This window comes from Rattus norvegicus, chromosome 3 (assembly GCF_036323735.1).
Source record: "Rattus norvegicus strain BN/NHsdMcwi chromosome 3, GRCr8, whole genome shotgun sequence".
Lineage (NCBI taxonomy): Eukaryota > Metazoa > Chordata > Mammalia > Rodentia > Muridae > Rattus > Rattus norvegicus.
The window spans coordinates 25,398,187-25,417,087 of record NC_086021.1 but is presented as its reverse complement, the minus strand read 5'-3'; the positions used below and the strand labels follow the sequence as shown (position 1 = coordinate 25,417,087).

The window sequence follows — 18,901 nt, the reverse complement described above, 5'->3', positions numbered from 1 at the left end:
TTAATAGGGAACTGGGGAGACATTTCTCTTACAAATACTCGCTTTATAAAGACGGTGGATGACAAGAAGGAAAAGAAATCACTTATTGGTATCATTACCTCTTCATTTTGCTAAACAAGACAAACTGACACAGCAAGAACCTCAAAACTGAATACAAGGAACAAATGTTTCCTTGTGTTTTTTTCTGCCTTGTTCTAGAACATCTCAAATGTTAATTTTACCTTTCTGACACGTAATACTTTGAGGTTTGGGTAATAAGACAAAGAAATGCAGATATTAATATAGTTTCAAAAAAAAAAACTCTGTAGCTCCTCTGTATTCTCTAAATGGAAGAGTCTGCTTACCTTCCTTGTTTTTCAAAAAAAAGTTCATGAATTCAGTCCCCACATTCTACATTTGTTGCAGCTGTAGTCCTCAAGTATGTCATCTGCGGGGCTTGACCCTCCCCACAAAGGTCAACCCCTCTAAGTTTCAAACTCAGGTACACGAAGAACATGCATCATCCATCATCAGTCAGGGTAGGGCCAGAGGCTGAGAAAGCTTTATTTCAGTAACAACAAAGTTCAAGTAGGAGAGAAAAAGCCGAACTAATAATCCCATCCTTAAATAACCAACTGTGGAGGCTCCTGGTATGGTGGCCACAATCAACTTCACAAGATAAGGGAGAACCAAGGTTCTAAATTTACAGAAATTCCATATGATAAGGGCTGTCTACATGTGGAGATCAGAAGGCAGTGGCGAGGAGGTCTGGGAAGAAGTGAGGAGACTGTGATGGGAGAACCCGACTTTTAACCTGGAGATCTGCACATGTAGTGTCTTTTTTGCTCTATGTCTCTTCTGTGTCACCTTTTGGCAAAGCACTCACTTCAGATGGCAAGTTTTTAATTTCCTCATCCCCACTAAAAGAGGCAAATAACAGAGGAAAAAACAACAAAAACTTCCTTTTAATATAGTTTGTGATCCCAAAGTACATTCCGGAAGAGTTGAGCTGCTTGAAATCTGCCACATGGACCCCTTGTCAGGGCTACAGACTTCCACACAGAATCGCTAAGAGGCCACTTCATAGGCTCTGAAGAGCCCCCCCTTAGAGACACTGTCTGTCTGACTCTTTTCCAAAGGGAAAGGCCCTCACATTCCCAGAGACAAATTTTCCAAGAGTCCTCCACACCGGTTCTGAAGGTAAGCCCTCAGTTGCACTGCCAAAACCTGTACAAGAGTCATGGCCTCCCAACCTCCCCAAAGAGAAAGAGAGAGTGCCAGCTAGGAGAGGAGCTCTCCACAGGGTGGGGAGCAGTACAAAGAGGATCAGGTCAGAGTTGCCCAGCTGCAAGGTTTCCAGTTTCCTGTTCAGACAGAAAACCAGAAGGCTTCTCAAACATACCATCCAAAAAGGGTAAAACATCAACCAGCAGAATGACATCTTTACAACAAGGGATTTGTCTATTCAGCCTTACCAAAATGATACCAAAATAAGAAATGAGGTGATTCCTTCCTGGGGGACAAAGTTCAATGCTCAGTCTTCTTTAAGGACACATTCTATGGAGGTGTAAGGCCACTGTTTCTGGCCTCCGATGTTTGGTGTGAACACCAACCACCACTTTGTATGTTACTTTTTCCCCATTCCCATGGGGATACTGATGTGCTTGGGGTATTCCAAATTCACCCCTGTACTGCAGAGTTAAGAGAATGCCTAATGCTTTCACGATGGCATAGTGTATCCTCCTTCATATGTAGTCTTCAAGGACACCTAAGCAGTTTTCTTCAACCCATTTTCATATATCTAGTTATTCTCTATCCTCTCTGTCTTCACTGACATGTGGTAAATTACACACGTACTGTTTCTGTGGACTCTAGCTTCATAAATTAAGAGCTCCAGCTAAATCCAAAGTTCTTGATCAACAACTGTCACCTCTGCACCAACTCAACACCCACCATTCCATGTAAAAGCATCCAGGGACCAGCTGTGATGCATACTATTAGCTGTCAATCTGACGCTATCTACAACCATCCAGGAAACAGTCACCAGGCATGTCTCTGATAAAGTATCTTGACTAGATTAATTAAGGAGGGAAGACCCACCCTAAATATAGACACCACCATTCCCTGGGCTCAGGCTTGCACTGCATACAAAGAAGAAAGCTTAGAAACTCCCATCTTTCTCTGTTTCCTGGCTACAGATACAATGTTTCCATCCTTTCCTGAAGCAACTTCCACGCTCCCATCCCTCTCCCAGGATGCAGCCCAGACTAGGGCAAGCTCTCCTACCACTCACTCTCGGTTCCCATTCCTGTGGTCCTTCCAACCCAAATGAAATTCCTCATCAACAAAAACCTTCCACATACTATCTAACTCAGTTCTAGATAACACCCTCTTCCCCAGTGAGAACACAACAGCCTTCCCCTGACACCAAAAACACACAGAGCAACAACAACAACAACAACAACAACCACAACCACAACAAAACAACAACAACAAACGGTACCCATCATTACTCAGATCTTCCAGCCATAACCTCTTTGCTCTATGAAGTGACAGTTTAAGAAATCTCAGATTAACTAAATGAACAAACACTTTATTTGTTCATTTTTTTTCAATGCAGTTGCACCATGCCATTCTTGCATGCCAGGTAGAACACTCTGTCACACCCAACGTGAACATCCTGGAGGGAATGAAGAGAGCAGAAACATTTCACACGGTAAAGATATTATTCATCTGATGTCATTTCCAGTGACTAATATTAATATTGCTATACCAGATGTCAGAAAACTATGTAGCGATCACAGAATCTTCCAGGCAAAGGAGATTGTTGTGTGCCAAAATCTACCTCAAAAATAAAAAAAAAATCTATCGAAGCAAGAGTTCAATCCCACGGTCTTCAAAGTATTCAGAAGAGCCTTCCACAGGAGTAATTGAGAACACATCTTGTGCTCAAAACCTCATCGAATGGAACAAGTCCTGAAGCCCATTCAGCCTATGGCAATATCTGAAGAACAATATGGATGTTTGGAAAAGTTAAAAAACAAGAAAGCTACAGAATTTTCCCCACCAAATTCCCCTGCAAAAAGATAAGAAAAACAAAGGGGAAAAACCCAAAACAGCAATTTGGACAAACCTCCACTTAAAAAGTACTTACAGAGAGGGCCAGAGAAGGCTCGAAAGGTAAATAAATCCCTTGCCTTGAAATCCGAGTTCAGTTCCAGGAACCCATGTAAAAGGAGAGAACTGGTACCGGGAGGATCTCCTCCCAATCTCTGCATGTGCACCCCGCTACGTGCACACATAAATCATACAAAACCACATACCATACATGTCCTACACACATACCATACACACACCCCACATATATATCATGCACACACAAGTGGCCTCAATGCAGTATGCACATACCATACAAACACCACACACTCACACACAACATGCACACACCATATGCATATGAACACACCATACAGACACACACAAGCACACACATTATGCACATACATGCATCATACACATAAACCATACACAGACACACACATCACACACACACATATACAAACACACACATAATGCACAAATGCAGACATACATACACATCATGAACATGCAGACACACAATTTCATATACAGCATTAACATAGATTATTTACATACACACTCACCATACATAGACATACATATTCACATGTAGCACGTAAACATATAAGTACACATACATGCACACACAGAGAGAGAATAAAATGAAATAAAACAACCAAGTCCTTACATAAAGGAGTTCTACCACAAGATCGTTACATGGCAGGAACAACACATCGCCTTGGTTAATTCTCATGACAACCCTAAAAAGTCAGCACTACCATGTCAATCTACAGCTTAGAAAATGAAGCCTGAGGGATTGTGTCTTCCAAGACCACTGCTGCAAGTGTTTTCTGCCTTGTTCCTGACTTCACAAGTACTTGGAAGGTGTAATGAAAGAATTACTGTGCCTATGGGTGTTGCTCATTCATGAAGGACATACTTAGCTAACCTTCATGAGGACTTGTGTTCAAGTCCCAGAACTGCGAATGAAACTTAACAGTGGGGCCTGTCTTCTCTAGCACTCTAGCTGGCTGGCCTGCACCAAGGAGGCAGTGTTTGAGTTGAAGGTATTCTGTTGAACTGTAATTGAGATGTCAAAGCCAAGGCTAGTCAGTAAACAAAACTGGATGTTATCCTGTCAAGTAAGAAACTGAAACTTCAAACAATTTCTCCATCTCTGCTGGTGCAGGCTTCAGGAAAACATGTCTCTTCCTTTAAGTTCACAGAACAAACTCAAAAACAATGGGCAAGCTCTTAGGGAAGACATCACTTCTGTAGCTCAGGGGTACTAGGGGAGTTAAAGCAAACACAGATTTGCTCCAGGTCTATGGCATTTTACAGCCAGGTGGAATTTCACAAGAGGACTCTGTCTCTACCTACACCAGGAATGAGGCCATTTACCCTCACCCACCCATACCCGCTTCACATGTTGCCAAGACCAAAGCCAGAGCAGAGTTGGTGTTTTCTCCAGGGAGACTGCAAAGCAGGCTCCTGCAGACAGAAGTATGTAAACTGTTACAAAGGCAATGTGGAGAAAGCTACAGGGAACTTACTAAGAAGTTCATGGCATGCTTGCTCATTCTCCTGTGATGTCAGGTCAGGCTGTGCAGTGTTTTGACACTTTAAAAAGTGTTGGCTTTGAAGAGGTGACTCAGCACCTTGTAGTCCTTTCAGCATGCTAGCTCAAATCTCTGTATCCATTGTCAGTCAAGCAGTTCACAACTGTCTCTATGTAACAACTCCAGCTTCAGGGGGCCCAAGCCCTCTTCTGGCCCTACCAACACAAGCAGACGAAGAGAAAGACACACACACACACACACACACACACACACACACACACACACACACACACGCACACACACACATGAATAAAATAAAAACCTTATAAAGCATTATATAGTATTGATTATAGTAAAAATGTCACGGGAGCAACCTTAATGATCACTAGGAAGGGTGAGATTTTATAAGGTTGTAATAAATGTTACAGAAATACACTGACCAGAGCATACTAAACAGCAGAACAAGCAAGTGAAACAGTAATATGGGCACTGTGGACCCACTGTTGTCAACGGCAACAATATTAAAGAAATAAGTAGAAATGTACACACGAACCTACAGGATATTTTTGGTTTCTCCAGACAGCGTTTCTCTGTATTCTGTCCTGGAACTCACTTTGTAGACCAGGCTCGTCTAGAACTCACAGATATCTGTTTGCCTTTCTCACTCTACTGGGATTGAAGGTGAGTGACACCACACCCAGCTCATACAAAAAAAAAGAAAAAAGAAAAAACAAACAAACAAACAAAAAACAAAAGTTGTTCCTTTTTAAATTTCCCAAATTTTTAATTTTTTGATGAATATATCATTAGAACTATTTGTGTACTTATAGGTGATTCCAGAAAAAAAAAAAAAACCTGTAAAGTGCCTTAAGTTCCCTCAGGGTCTTTGGTATCTGCACCTTAGTCCCTCATTTTACTAAGCGATTTTCTTAGTGTTGAGGAGGGGAATCAAGGGAATGCCTCTTAGCCAATCTCTTAGTTTCCTTTTCAAGCCCAACCCTTCTGTTTATTCAGCTGCAAGGTACCCCTTGCTTACCTCTCCAGACCGTGCGTCCCCAGGCCTGTCCTCCTCCTAGGTGCCCACTTGCTCCCAGGTGGCCAGGAAGAAGTGGGTAGGGGGGAAGCCTGTGCACAGGTAGCAAGCAGCCAGACTCAGCACAGCCCAGGAGGTGTCCTCCATACAGGATCCGGCCACTGCTGTGACTCAAGTGGATGTCAGCCAGGAATGGGGTGATGGCTGGGAAGTCAGTAGGAAAATCAGCAACGACATATTAAGTCTCCCTGGGTAAGTCCTGGGTGGAGATGATCCCATTGGTGCCCATCTACAATAAGACCACAAGGCGGTGAGACAGTTCAGCAGGTAAGGGCACTCTGCTGTCAAACCTGATGACTTGAGATTTAGGACCCGACAGAAGGTGGGATAAAAAAAAAAAAAACAAAACTGGTTGTTCTCTGCTCTTCACACGCATAAGGTAGCACGTGAATCCCGCCCCACATAAACATTTTTTAAAGGGCAAAACGGTGGTCGCTCAAACTGGTGGTGGGCAACCACCAGTCGAACGCACCTACGGTCCGATTTGCTTTCGAGTCAAGAAGACTCCCTCCTCTTGGGAGGTTGAGACACATCCAGGGTAACAAACTCAACTTTGGCGACAGTGATCAAGTGCACTGCGACTCACAGGTGCGGCCGCTCTTGAACCCGCTCATCTTTCTCCACCACTGCACACCTTGGGTGCCGTGTCCTTAATTAGATTGCTATACCTGTGTGCACAGCCTCCCACCGCCCCTAAAGGCAAACCGCACTAGCCGCCTCAATTTCATCTTCCTGCCTGGGAAGTCGAAGTAGAGGGGGACGGTTCCAGCTCTCCCTTGAAATGATCCTTATTCCTCCACAGTAGGGATCAAGAAGCTGCAGCACCGCTGCTAAGTCCGGTCACCAGCGGCGATGACAGTTAAACATGGAGGTTAGTTGCTCCACAGCCTGGGAAGAAACAACAACCCCACACCAAGCCTCGCACCTCTGGGAGCTGAACTTACGTAGAGGTTGCTGAACTGGACACCGTAAAAGCTACTTCTACTTACTGCTAGCTTCGCCGCCGCGGAGCTTTCAACGTCGCCCTCCCGCAGCAGTCGGTCTCCCCACGACTCCCCGTAAGGAAAGAGCTCTTCAGGATGCAGAGCCCCGTCTCGTGACAGCAGCACCAGCACCAGGAGCAGCGATAGCGGTGATGGCGGTGCCAGCCGCCTGGCTGTCCGGTCCCAAGACATGCTCACCCCTCCCTGGCCCCGCCCTCCACACCTTGAGTCTCTGCAGGCCACTGTGCCCGCCAGACGCCCACTCGGACCTTTGGTCCGAAATGCGGGCCCAAACACCGCGCTGATTGGCTACAGCTCTCGGCCACCGACCAATCAGCGACTCTGTGAAAGTTTGCCAGCGGCCACTACAACTGGCTCTCATTAGGTTTTCTAAGACTGCTGTAGTTTGGTGGAACAGCCAGCCTGGGAAAGTGAGACTGTTGGCCAGATCTGGTCTGGGCTGTCCCAACTACTCCTGGGCTACCCACAACTCTCCAGTATGGGTTATGACGCTGCAGGAGGTGACCTCATGAGCTGGAGGGACACTCAGCGCGCTGGCAGCTGTAGGCTGTAAGCAACTGTGCATTCTAGGTCGGCAGAGCGAGGGAGTGTAATGAGATTACACACTGGAGTTTTCTCCCTGCCCTGGAGTCCCGGGTACCCCTCTTGCAAGAGGCCAGGCCTTCTGATAAAGATTCAAAGGAGCTTTGTCTCTATCCCAGGACTGCCCCGCCCCACCCACAATTCCTGCTGAGAAGCATGCCTTTGTGAAAGGCTGACTCCCAAACTCTATCCCCAATCACTGGCTAACCTTTGGGAGGACACTGCCACCCTCTGAAATGTCCTCCCCAGCTGTTTACCTTCCCTGGGGCAAACCACCCCAGGCAGACTGTGAATCCGACTTTGTTGTGACACCATTCAATTGGAGCCTAGAGTGAAGCTGCCTGGCGCCAGCGCGGGACAACTGAGTGTTTTCTCCCAAAGTAAAGGAACTGGCCTAGCAGGAGGCCACAGAGTCCATAATCCCAGCTGCCCTGTAGGGCTGGAAACCTCACAACCTGGAAAGCAGCTGCACCTGGGTTGGGGAACCCCCTCCACCATAAACATCCCCTCTGCTCTAAGCCTCAGGAGCCAGATGAGATTTTATTACCATTTTATTATCAGGAGCGTGAAATTTCCCACATACAGCCAGTTTTCTCTCAGCTAGGCCCACCCCCCACGGGCTCCTTAGAAGCAAAGGTAGTTTTTAAAAAAGCCTTAGAGATACTTTAAAGGACTCCCAAAACCAGCTTTCTCGTTGTGTTTATTCCAAGCCATGTAATTCTTAATTATTTATATATTATTTAATATATTTCTTTATTATTTGGCTCCAAGGGGCCAAATAATAAAATCCTTGAAGATACTAGACTGACAGACTCCGAATCAACAAAACAGAAAAGGCCCAGAGCAGTTTGTCCCCGCAAGTGGAGAGAGCTATGTTTTCTCCCTCAGAAAACAAACTGAAACTTGCACTTTTTTTTCTCATTTGCCCCCCTGTGACCAAGTATTTACATTTTGCTGAGGACAAAATGGTGTCTCAGAGGCAGGAGGCGATTTGACTTGTCCAAAGTCACCTTATTTACTCTTCCATACACAGTACATTCTGCCTCTGGCTCACCATCCCTCCATTCTGCATAACAATAGCTCTAACATTGACTGGAGGTCTAGCCTACAAATTAGAGGCAAACCAAAATCAAAGATGGAATCCCCACAGCTTGATTTCCTAGTGTTCTCTTTCTTGTATAAATGCCCATCCTCCCATGCACTCCTACTCTCCAACAACACACGCCTGCCAACCTGAGAAGGGTAGGTTTTCTTGTGAATTCTGACCAACAGAATGGGGCCATAGTGTTCAGAATTCACTTCAATGGCCTTTCTGTCTTGCCAGTCAACACCGTATCTCCACTGGATCTGAGGAAGATATATACTGCCTTAGGAGGGCAACACATACTGAAGAACTCCAGAGAGACTCTGGTCACCAGCCAGCAAGAACCAAACTGCCAAGAGACCTGTAAATGAGCTTCTGGAGTCTTGAGATGGCACCACAACCATGGTTGACTTTGGTTGAAGCCATGTGATAGACCCTTGAAGCAAGGGCCTCATTTAAGCCATAACACATTCTTAATTCATAATGACCCTGAGAAATACTAAATATGTGTTGTCTTAAGGCATTTCATTTGAGAGGAGTTGCTGGACATCAATAGATAACCAAATCAGAACACTGTGCTAAGGAAACTAAACTTGAAGAATGTTTGGTTTGTTTGTTTGTTTGTTTGTTTGTTTTAAGTGATTACTGTCACGTGACTGATGTATGTCAAAGCTTATCTTTAAACCCAGTTTTGTCTTGTCTCTGGACTTCTACCTTCATCTGCAAATTGTACTGACTCAATGGCATTTTTACTTTGCAATGTAACAGGTTAGATTCATCTCTGGCTATGCTATCAGCTGTCAAATGCCACCTCCTACATTTCATGATGCAGAATAACTCAAACACTAGTCCTGTTCCCTGTGGTGGGTAAATTTTTCCACCAGTCTACAAATGACCCTTTGTATCCCTCAAGGCATGAAGCAATAGTCTTCAGAATGCTTTCCTGGACAACAACTTGATTTAGAAGCCTCTTGCTCAGCACATACCCCACGTTTACATACCAAGGTGGAATGTCTTCCCATATCTCTCTTGTGATCCAATTAGACACCTTCAGTATGCTTTGGGAGAAGAAATGTTGTCTTATTCTGAGCCTGTCAAATGCCTAGAAATTCGAGGAGTATTTGTTGAGTGAGTGAAGCCAAGCAAGCCAGCCTGGGACTAGGACCCAGTTTTGCTGGCCCAGAACAGCGGTCTTTCTCACTGTCCACCCCACCTTTTCTACTAATGGGACCTAATTTGTAATCCTCTTTACCAGGCTGCTTAGCAACCCACCCACTACTGTACTCCAGTTTTCATCAGTCTCTCATTCATTTGGCAATATTCCTGCAAGCTTACCCAGGTGGGTAAGCTATGATGGGTTTCATGACCTGGTCCTCGACCTTACTGGCCCACGATCACAATTAGGTTTGGAAACTGAAGCATACGTACAAGGCTCTAACATACCATGTAGTCACCAGCAAAACAGGCAAACTGACTTTGAAAGTAAAGATAGTACTGGATTTGATTCCTACATAATCTGAGGATCAAGAAGTGAATCCGGCAGAGAGATGGCTGAAGTGAATGGTCTTGTGTCCCTGAATTACAGCTGTGCTTAAACAGACATTCTTTGGAGCTTTTACATTTATTTTTAAATGACTCCATGGCATCAAAAGAGAGGCTTCTCCTTTAAAATGTCACTTTGTGTCTTGGGGAAAAGACAATTTCTGTCATAGCTGTTCCACTAATCAGAGGGAAGAGCTGCTTCTCTGGTACCTATAGCTCCGTTTGCAAGGATAGAATTTCTGTGAGCTGCCCAGCTGGCTGAAGAGGCAGAGGCCCCTTTCAAGCTCAGATTCTAAGGGACTACAGAAGTGTTGGGTCCTTGGTCTTGGGTTGGGTCCTTATGGTGACTGACACCATTTGAGAACTGAGATTATTTTATCCCCCTCAAGATAGGGACTGAACCAGACACCATGCTTCCCAATTGATCTCACGTGACTCTCAACACATTCCTGTTATGAATACTGTGACCTCAAGAATGATGATACTTCCTGTTATTTTGCTTAGGAAAATGAAAGCACATCTGTTCCTCTGTGTGCAGATAGATGCAAGTTCTCAAGAGCACGTTCCATGCATAGTCAATGGTTAGTGAGATGAGCATGCTCAATGGTTAGTGAGATGAGCATGCTCAATGGTTAGTCAGATGAGCATGCTCAATGTTTAGTCAGATGAGCATGCTCCAAGGATAGGCCAGAAGTATATGCTCCATGGACTGTCAGACAATCATGTGCCATGCAAAGTCAGGGGAGCACACTCTCTGTGTAGCCCAGCTCTTGTAGTACTCAGGGACTCTTTGCATAACTTTGCTATCCAACTATATTCCAAGGTCGGTGTGATGGCCTGTGAAAAAATAGAATAGGGCAAATTAGCATGTCTTCTCAGACTGAGGCTCACGTGGAATTATGTTGGGCCTAAGAAATACCACGCGCAAGATAGTATTTGATGTAAGATGTACGGTGTATAATGACTGTGAGTCTTGCAGTCTTGTCATCTATGTTACTGACCATGTAGGTTTCCTATAATTTTAAATACAGAGATGGTATGGGGGGGGGCATTCAGATTCTTTCCCAACAGCCTTCCTCTTCTTTTCTTTGGACTCAAAAGCTTCATACTGTTCAGATTCTAAGTGCAGCAAAGCTAGGAATGGTGGCCCCCATTCTGACAGACAACTAAAATTGGTCCAGCAGTCATGATTACAGTTGCTACCTCTTCCATTGCAGAACACATCCCTTGGATGTCTGAAATGTGTGTTAGGGCTTTTCCTATGCACCCCTAGGACAGCATTGAGTTGTTAATTAGGTGCAGCTGAAGGGGCTGGAGACAGCTCAGCAGTTAAAAGAATTTGCTGCTCTCAGAGAGCCCCTGAGTTTGGTACTGGGCACCCAATTCCTCAGGACTGTCTCATACTCTAGGGAACGTGGAAACCAGAGACATGCAGACACACATACCTACACGTAGTTAAAAATCATAATAAAAGTAAGCCCTAAAGGCATTAACAAAAACAGAATGGAACAAGATGCTTTAATAAGACTTACTGAAAAAAACCTATGCATTATTTATTTCTGGAAGTTTGGGGGCTGCAGGTAGTTGGCCATTAATAACTAAGGCAATAAAATACAAAGCCATGGATAAAGGGCAATGCCTGAATGTCTTTTCTCATTCCTACAAATGTCTACTGTGTCTTCAACCATTCCCTTCCTATTGGCCTTTCTCCTAATCCCTAACTATACACCAGTCAAGCCATTAATATTTTTCTCTACTTCCTACTGCATTGATTTTTTTCTCTGCATTTTTAGAGCCTCTGCTAAGAAGGAATTTAAACTAGCCAGGTGCCTTCCTTTACAATACAGGGAAATGGACTGTTCCGTTTCCACCAATAGATGGCTCAGATGGAGACCAGCTATGAAATCATATGACAAAATTGTCTATGCAATTTCCAGCCTTTTACCTTTAGACCTCTTTGGTATTTCTCACCCTTCTGGAGTCTCTTTCTAGAAATTCTCTGCCTGGCTCTCCTCTCTGGTCATCTCCTTATATTCTTCCTTAAAGTCTTTGTTTTACGCCTCTGCTCTAAAAGCATGTCATTACTGAGGCCTGATTCTCTTTCTGCTCCATGCCATCCTGGAGTGTCCGGACTCTTCTAATGGCCCCTACTCACAGCTAGAGTCTCAGACCCAGCCCTGAGCCTTTGGCTTTTGAACTTACATCCAGCCTTTTGCTGAGTTTCCCCTGAGACTCCACATCAAGAACGAGAAGAATTTCTAAATTCCACGTTTCTTCTAAAGGCATGTATTGTTACCATTAGCCTGCTGCAGGTCCTCATTGTATCTCACCTGCTCCCTATGGTAGAAGAAATGGTAGCTTAACTTATTCGTTGTTTATTCCCAGTTTCCCATGCCCAGACCTTTTATACAAGGAGAATTACTGCTTGCTTAGCTTTTCTTACAGCCAAAGGTGGCCATTGGAGATGGTATGTACCTGACTTGCAGAAATCTACTGAAGCTGTTGGTCTCTGGAAGGGCCTTTATGATGGATGATACAGGACCTGTTGGCTTATATCCCATTCTTGTATCATTAAACACAATTGCAAGGTCCTGTGCTCAACCAACCATCTTCTTATGGCAGAATGGCCTCTATGAGAGCAAAGCATGACAAAGCCAAACTGCAGAGAGCCCTGCCCTCCTGTCACCACCCCTTCACTGTGAGAGAAAACACACCACTGCTGGCGTAAACTTTTCTTACATGTAGGAATTCCTATGCCTTATTAATACACTCTACACTTAACCCTGCACTGTCCATAAAATTTAAACAAACCTATGGTATATCTCTGTCTGACATGCTTGGGTGGAGCTTCCCCACCTTCCTGGAAAGCTAATGCTGTTCTGTATCTCCTCTGATATATACTGTTCTTTCCAGCCTTACATCCTCAGAATACTGAACTGTTTCTCTCCAGTACCCCATCCGCAAAAACAGCTGGATCCTGGTATATCTCAGCAGATGCTGCTCCTTGCCATTCCCACCTGCAGATGTTCCAAAGAACCTGCTCTTTCTGCCTGCCTAATACTTGTGCATATGTTTCTCAGCCTTTCCTCTAAACTCTCCAGTACTCTAGTTAGGTCTGTCATTTCCAAAGGCTCCAGGGTTTGAACTGTAGTTTCATGTCATGGTACATCTTTGACCCACTCTGTCTGTCTCTGTCTCTCTGCTCTCTTATCTACCTTATGTAGTCACTTAAGAATGCTTGTTTCTCTGATCATAGGACAAGAGAAAGCTTTACAAATGTATTCCTGGCTGGATTTGCATAGTCATTGGAATGTGGTCAGCTATGCATAGTATCTCTTTATCTTATTTTTCACAGCACAGACCTGCTACACAGGGATGTTCAGTAAACCCTTGCTGACATAAATAGGAAAAAATACTACTAGAATGGCTTTCCTAACTCCCACACTTTCTCCTGTATAATCTACTCCCTGATTCTTTGCATTCTTGCTACATTCTTGATTGTTACTAGGAATACATGAGACTTGAGTTAAAAAACAAAGAAAAACAAGAAGCAAACCCACACACAAACTATACTTAAGTATATTCTATCAGTCTCTATGTCCTCCACACAGAAGTCTTCCCCTCCCCAGACTCTGTTTCTCTTAGGTTCTACTTTTCATTTCCTTTAAGACTTTCCCAGCTGCCCTAACACAGTGTTCTGTAAATAAATGCTGGTGTACTTCTGATGATGCAGAAAGAGCTCATGGCTGCCCAAATATAACATCAGTGTGAGCTGTCTCCACTGGGTAGTGAAAGCAGTCATGTTTCCAGTTTTCTTTGGCTTTCTTTGTGCTGTTTGCCTACATATGCTCTGCTTTTCCCCAAATCAAATCACCTGTTATTGTTACATGTGACATGCTGGCCACCAGTACTTCCTCTGGAACTTGGTACTTGAGCTAGAACGATGTTCCTGAAGTCAATGATAGCAATAGCAAGCCTTAACTGAGCCATCTATAACATACAGGGCTTGGCCTGGGCACTCTTTCCACTGTTTTGTTTATCCGGTAATCATGCCTCATTTTCAGATACAGAAATGGAGTGTAGAGGGATTACCTGCCTTAACCAAGAACCCACTCAGCAAGAGTGAAAACCAAACTTCAAGCCCACGCTATCTGACCTCTGACCTCCCTCAAAACATGGGCAACAGCTGAACCTCTAATTCTGCCAGCCAGTTCTTGTGTTCCCAATTTTCATGAAGCTAGAATTATGTGTGCTCAACTGGACATACCTCATAAAATTAGAGGACTTTAAATATCTGAATTCTTTAGTCTGAAAAAATATGACACCATGCCCTTTAAAAGCTTGCAGTCTAGATTTGTTGATGATGTTCTCATAATTTATTAAAAATTTATTACACAATAGACATTGCAATGGATTCACAATCTTCATCACATCCTATGAGATAAGAAAATTGAGATTATGAAATTTTAAGTGGCTTGCTCGTGCTCCAACAGCTAACAGTAGCTAAATGATAATCTGAATGGCCCGAAAAGCAACCTCACGCATAAATATAGCTATGCTTCATTAACCCAGCAGCAGGAACAGGGGTTGTAAGCCATCCAGAATTACTGCAAAGTTCTCAGAATTCTTCTGAGAATGAGCATCACACATTATACCACAACATAAAATACTAAATGAAGAATGGGTTCCACTGAGATGGTATCGTTTACTGGTAGTAGAATGTCTTGTTACACACTGCATGTCTCTTCCTACTGAAATACTATTGTCATGATTATCCTGGGCAGTAGTGAGTTCTCACTTTCTCAGTGATGGAAAAGGGGGCTATATTCTAAGGCTGCGTTTCTTCTTTGTTTTGGTCATTGTGTTGGCTACTTTTAACTGTCATTTTTACACAATCTAGAATCACCTGGGAAGAGAGTCTTACTTAGGAATTGTTTCGTTCATGTTGGACTATAGGCACGTTTTGGTGGTTGTGGTGGTGGTGGTGGTAGATATCTTCAATTTTTTTTTTTAATCTCAGCACCCAACGACTATCTTACTCTTGGTACCAATTTTTGTTCTAGTCTTATTTGCCTTACTGTCATTACATATCCTGGCCAGAATCAACTTAGGGAACAAGGGATTATGGTGGCTTGAATGAGAATGGCTGCCAAAGGTTCATAAGTTTGAATACTTAGTAAGAAGTCCTAGCTCACTATGGGCAGCACCATTCCCTAGGTTGGGCCCTGAACTATATATAGAAGTAAAAAAAGCTTCTAAGTAACTATCCATGCAAATATGCTCTCTTTACTCTTGACTGTGAATATTCTTCAGCCATCTGCCTCAAATTCCTGCAATTCCTATGATTTTCCTGAAATAATGGACTGTTACCTGAAATTGTAAGTCAAATAAACCCTATGTTTGTCACTATTCTATTGCTATGAGGAGATACCATGACTAAAGCAACTCTTGTAAAAGGAAACATTTAATTGGGGGCTTGCTTACAATTTTAGAAAATCAGTACACGTTATCATGGCCCAAAGCAAATAAGAAGGTGCTGGGGCAGTAACTGAGAGCTATACATCCTAATATATCCCAGAATGATACACTGGACTTTGAAACCTCTAAACCCACTCCTCCAATAACATGCCTCCTCCAATAAGGCCATACCTATTCCCAAAGGCCACACCTCCTAATCCTTCTCAAATGATTCAACTCCCTGATGACTGAGTATTCAAACATATAAGCCTATTGGGGTTCATATACAAAAGAATGTAAATGACTAAACTAAGTACTACACCAAGGACTGTGGAGAACCAACCCACTCACTGGACATTCTGTGCATGTGATGGCTTGTACTGGGTAGGGTTTCTCCTAAAAGGAAGAAACACACAATGTAAAGCTATAAAACTAGAGGATACCACAAACTGTGGCTTTCTTCTTTGTGAAACATTAACAGATTTTAAAAATTCGGTTTTTACAAAAATCACGAGCAACAGAATACTGAGGCAGCCACATGCCCTTCCCTCTATAAGAGGTCTGAAATGGCACTGTTGTTTTTTCCTGATCTTTGAGAAGAGACAATCAGACAATTTCAGTTGGGTTCTATTGAAAAGCCCTCATTGGGATCTAGAGGTGAGGTGGTCCATTCAGATATTTTGATTTTCAGAAGCCTACCTCCAAGAAGAAAACCGGACCAACCAACTTAGCCTCAACACAACCCTTTTCTTCTGGTCAACTTTAAATAGTGGGAGGGAAAAATAAAACAATAAAAGCCTAAAGCATAATAAGGTTATGAGGAAGTAAAGAGCTACTCTATCGATAAAAAACTCCACAAAGGTCTGCTGAGGTAATCCAAAGCTAGAACTGAAGCATATAGATTCACTGAATCCCAGACAGTTATATAACACAAGTGTCTTGTATTTTACACACTGCAGGGCCCCTAAGAATTGCACCCCAAGGACCATCAACTGTGTCCTGTGTATTGAGGACTTACACATTCTGTTTAAGTAGTTTCTGACTACATGTGTTCTCTACTGTGTGGTGATATTTTGGTACAAACCCTCTAGGACCTTGGCCATCCTACAGGCTTGCCTACTCTTGGGCATGCTTGAGGTTTTAGGCACAGTCAAAACAATAGGCCATTTCTTTCCATTCCCCCTCAGTATTGTTAAGTCAGCAGAAGATAAAGCAACTCAAATTGCACTAAAGGTACCTTGGCTGAATTATAATTAATTTTGTTAGGCTTTCCGTTTTAAATTTTCATCGCATTTTTATGTGTATGTATGTATATACATGTATGGGTGCGGAGGTCAGAGGCCAACTTGTGGGTGGTAGCTCCTTCTACCATATGTGATCCAGGCATTGAATTCAAGTCATCAAGCTTTGTGGCAAAAGCCTTTTGCTGAGCCTTCATGCTGGTCCTCAATTTTTATAATAGTTCTTCATGAGGAAAATGGACTTGACAAACAGATCTTATATTCAAGATTATTATTAGTGTTGGTGAACTTTCCCATACTGATGTAAAAGGGTAAAAAAACCCTCCTAAACATTAATGATTGAACAAAGTGAGCATTCAACTAAATGGGTGGCTCCTCAGCTAGGCTTTGAGAAATTAGAAATATACAGAAATAGCCAAGCCCAGGAGTTTAATGTAGGCCTTGTTCTGTCTGAGAACAGGACTTCGACTAGATGTTGACCCTTCACATCATTGTGTTGAACATTGAGCATCCTATTTCCCCAGTCCATCCCTCTCCTGTATTCTGCTGAAATCTGTGGCACTGTTCTATGTAAGGTGATGCCATTATGGAGCAAGGCGAGTCCGGGATAAGGCATACCTTATCATTGGATGAGAAGGAAGGATAGGTGGGGAAAAGTCTAGGAAGGAGGGAGGAGAAAGAGAGGTGATGAAAATCAAGATGGGCCAACAGAGCAGGATGATCCAGGTCCAGGTGGATAGTTTTCCAAAGCATTATTTAAATTTGGCTTATGAGAAAGGAACAGATTTGTAGAGATAACAGTACTTGTTTGGTTCACATGGTATGAAAGAAACCAGTATGTTTACTTCCCTTTGACTCATGACCCCAGTCCTCACTCTTTTTGTGAGCTACATCTTAAAAGGACAAAGTTTTGCATTTTGCCCTATATTCATAAGTGCATGTTCATCCAAATTACTGGCAGTATTTCATTATTTTTGCCTAAGAAGATGCTGTCTGATTCCTGGCAGCTGTAGTGACTGGTGTTTGCAGGACGCTGGGATTCGGACTGCAGGTCTCATAATCGCACAGCAAGTTCTTTCATCCTGGGAAGTATCTCTCTAATCACCAGACTATAGTTTATAAGGAGGCGAATATAGATTTAAACATGGACACTAAGGGAGGAGTAACACGCATGAAAGCATGACAGGCATGAGAGAAGGTGAGGCAGATGTGGGGAGTTGAACAGTGTAAAGCAAAGACAGAGTGAGCTGGGGCCAAGAACAATTAGAAAAGCTTTTAATTAATTAATTAATTAATTAATTAATTAACTCATTAACGTATTCTGTCTCCATATGTCTATATATGTTAGTGTGTGTATATGGAGACCAGAGGACAAATGAGTGGGGAGGTCGTCCTCCTACCCCATGGATTGTAGTGATAGAATTTGGATCCTCATGGGTGATGACAAGTTCCTTTACCCCCTTTTAAAAGTGACAATTTTTATTTTTGTGTGTGTGTGTGTGTGTGTGTGTGTGTGTGTGGCAGCATTTGTATGTGTGAATGTTGTAAAAATTGTTTAATCCTGACACAGGGTTTCTCCCCTGCCTCTGACCACTTAGTTCCTAGATAAAAGACGACCAACTTTATATTTATATTAATCAGTAAAGGAGCTGGGCAGATATGGATCCTCTTGCTGTTATGTCTGTTTCACAGCCAATAATCCCACTATAAAATTAAGTTTCCTATGTCTGGGCTTCTCTTAACTCTAATTAGCTAACCTACCTGACCCATGGAGGCTTCCTCCTCCCTTCACATTCTTTTCCCCTCATGGTTCTTCTCTGATGCCAAAAGTCCTGGAATGCTAAACCCTGTCTCTGTGTCTTCTGCCCAACTGTTGACTTTTGGCATCTTTATTCACTTATCAGAAATAATTTGGGGAAAACATCACATCTCATCACTTGGGTCTACTTATGGAATCTTGTCTCTGGGACAATCAGGCCTTGGGGGTCTGCAGTTAGCATTACAATGCAGAGCAACAGACCAAACCTCAAAACAAGGAGGTCACGGCATCTGGTAGGAGTCAGATTTCAGTGTAGGTCCGAGGTAGTGAACTGATTACATCAGGCTTGGCCACACAAGAACCTTTACCCATTGAGCTATCTTATTGGCTCATGAAAAACCTTTCACAGGCTCGTTTGGCCTTGTGAGCTTGCATGTGTGGAGGCCAGAGGACAACCTTGTGGTTTACTCTTCAGGTGCCGTCAATAGGACAGGTCGAATTGGCCATCTGGCTAGGGAGG

At 43.3% G+C, this 18,901-nt stretch overlaps 1 pseudogene across 1 annotated transcript in view; it reads right to left on the bottom strand.

Annotated features, from left to right (window-relative positions):
- Window positions 1-7,133, bottom strand: part of LOC120101860 (nidogen-2-like) — a 43,574-nt pseudogene extending 36,441 nt beyond the window's left edge. Inside the window, exons 1-2 of the transcript XR_010064721.1 lie at window positions 6,702-7,133; window positions 5,656-6,600 (exon numbers count right to left, since the gene is read on the bottom strand). The product of XR_010064721.1 is annotated as a nidogen-2-like (transcript). The remainder of the gene's footprint in view (window positions 1-5,655; window positions 6,601-6,701) is intronic.
- Between the last annotated feature and the right edge of the window lie 11,768 nt (window positions 7,134-18,901).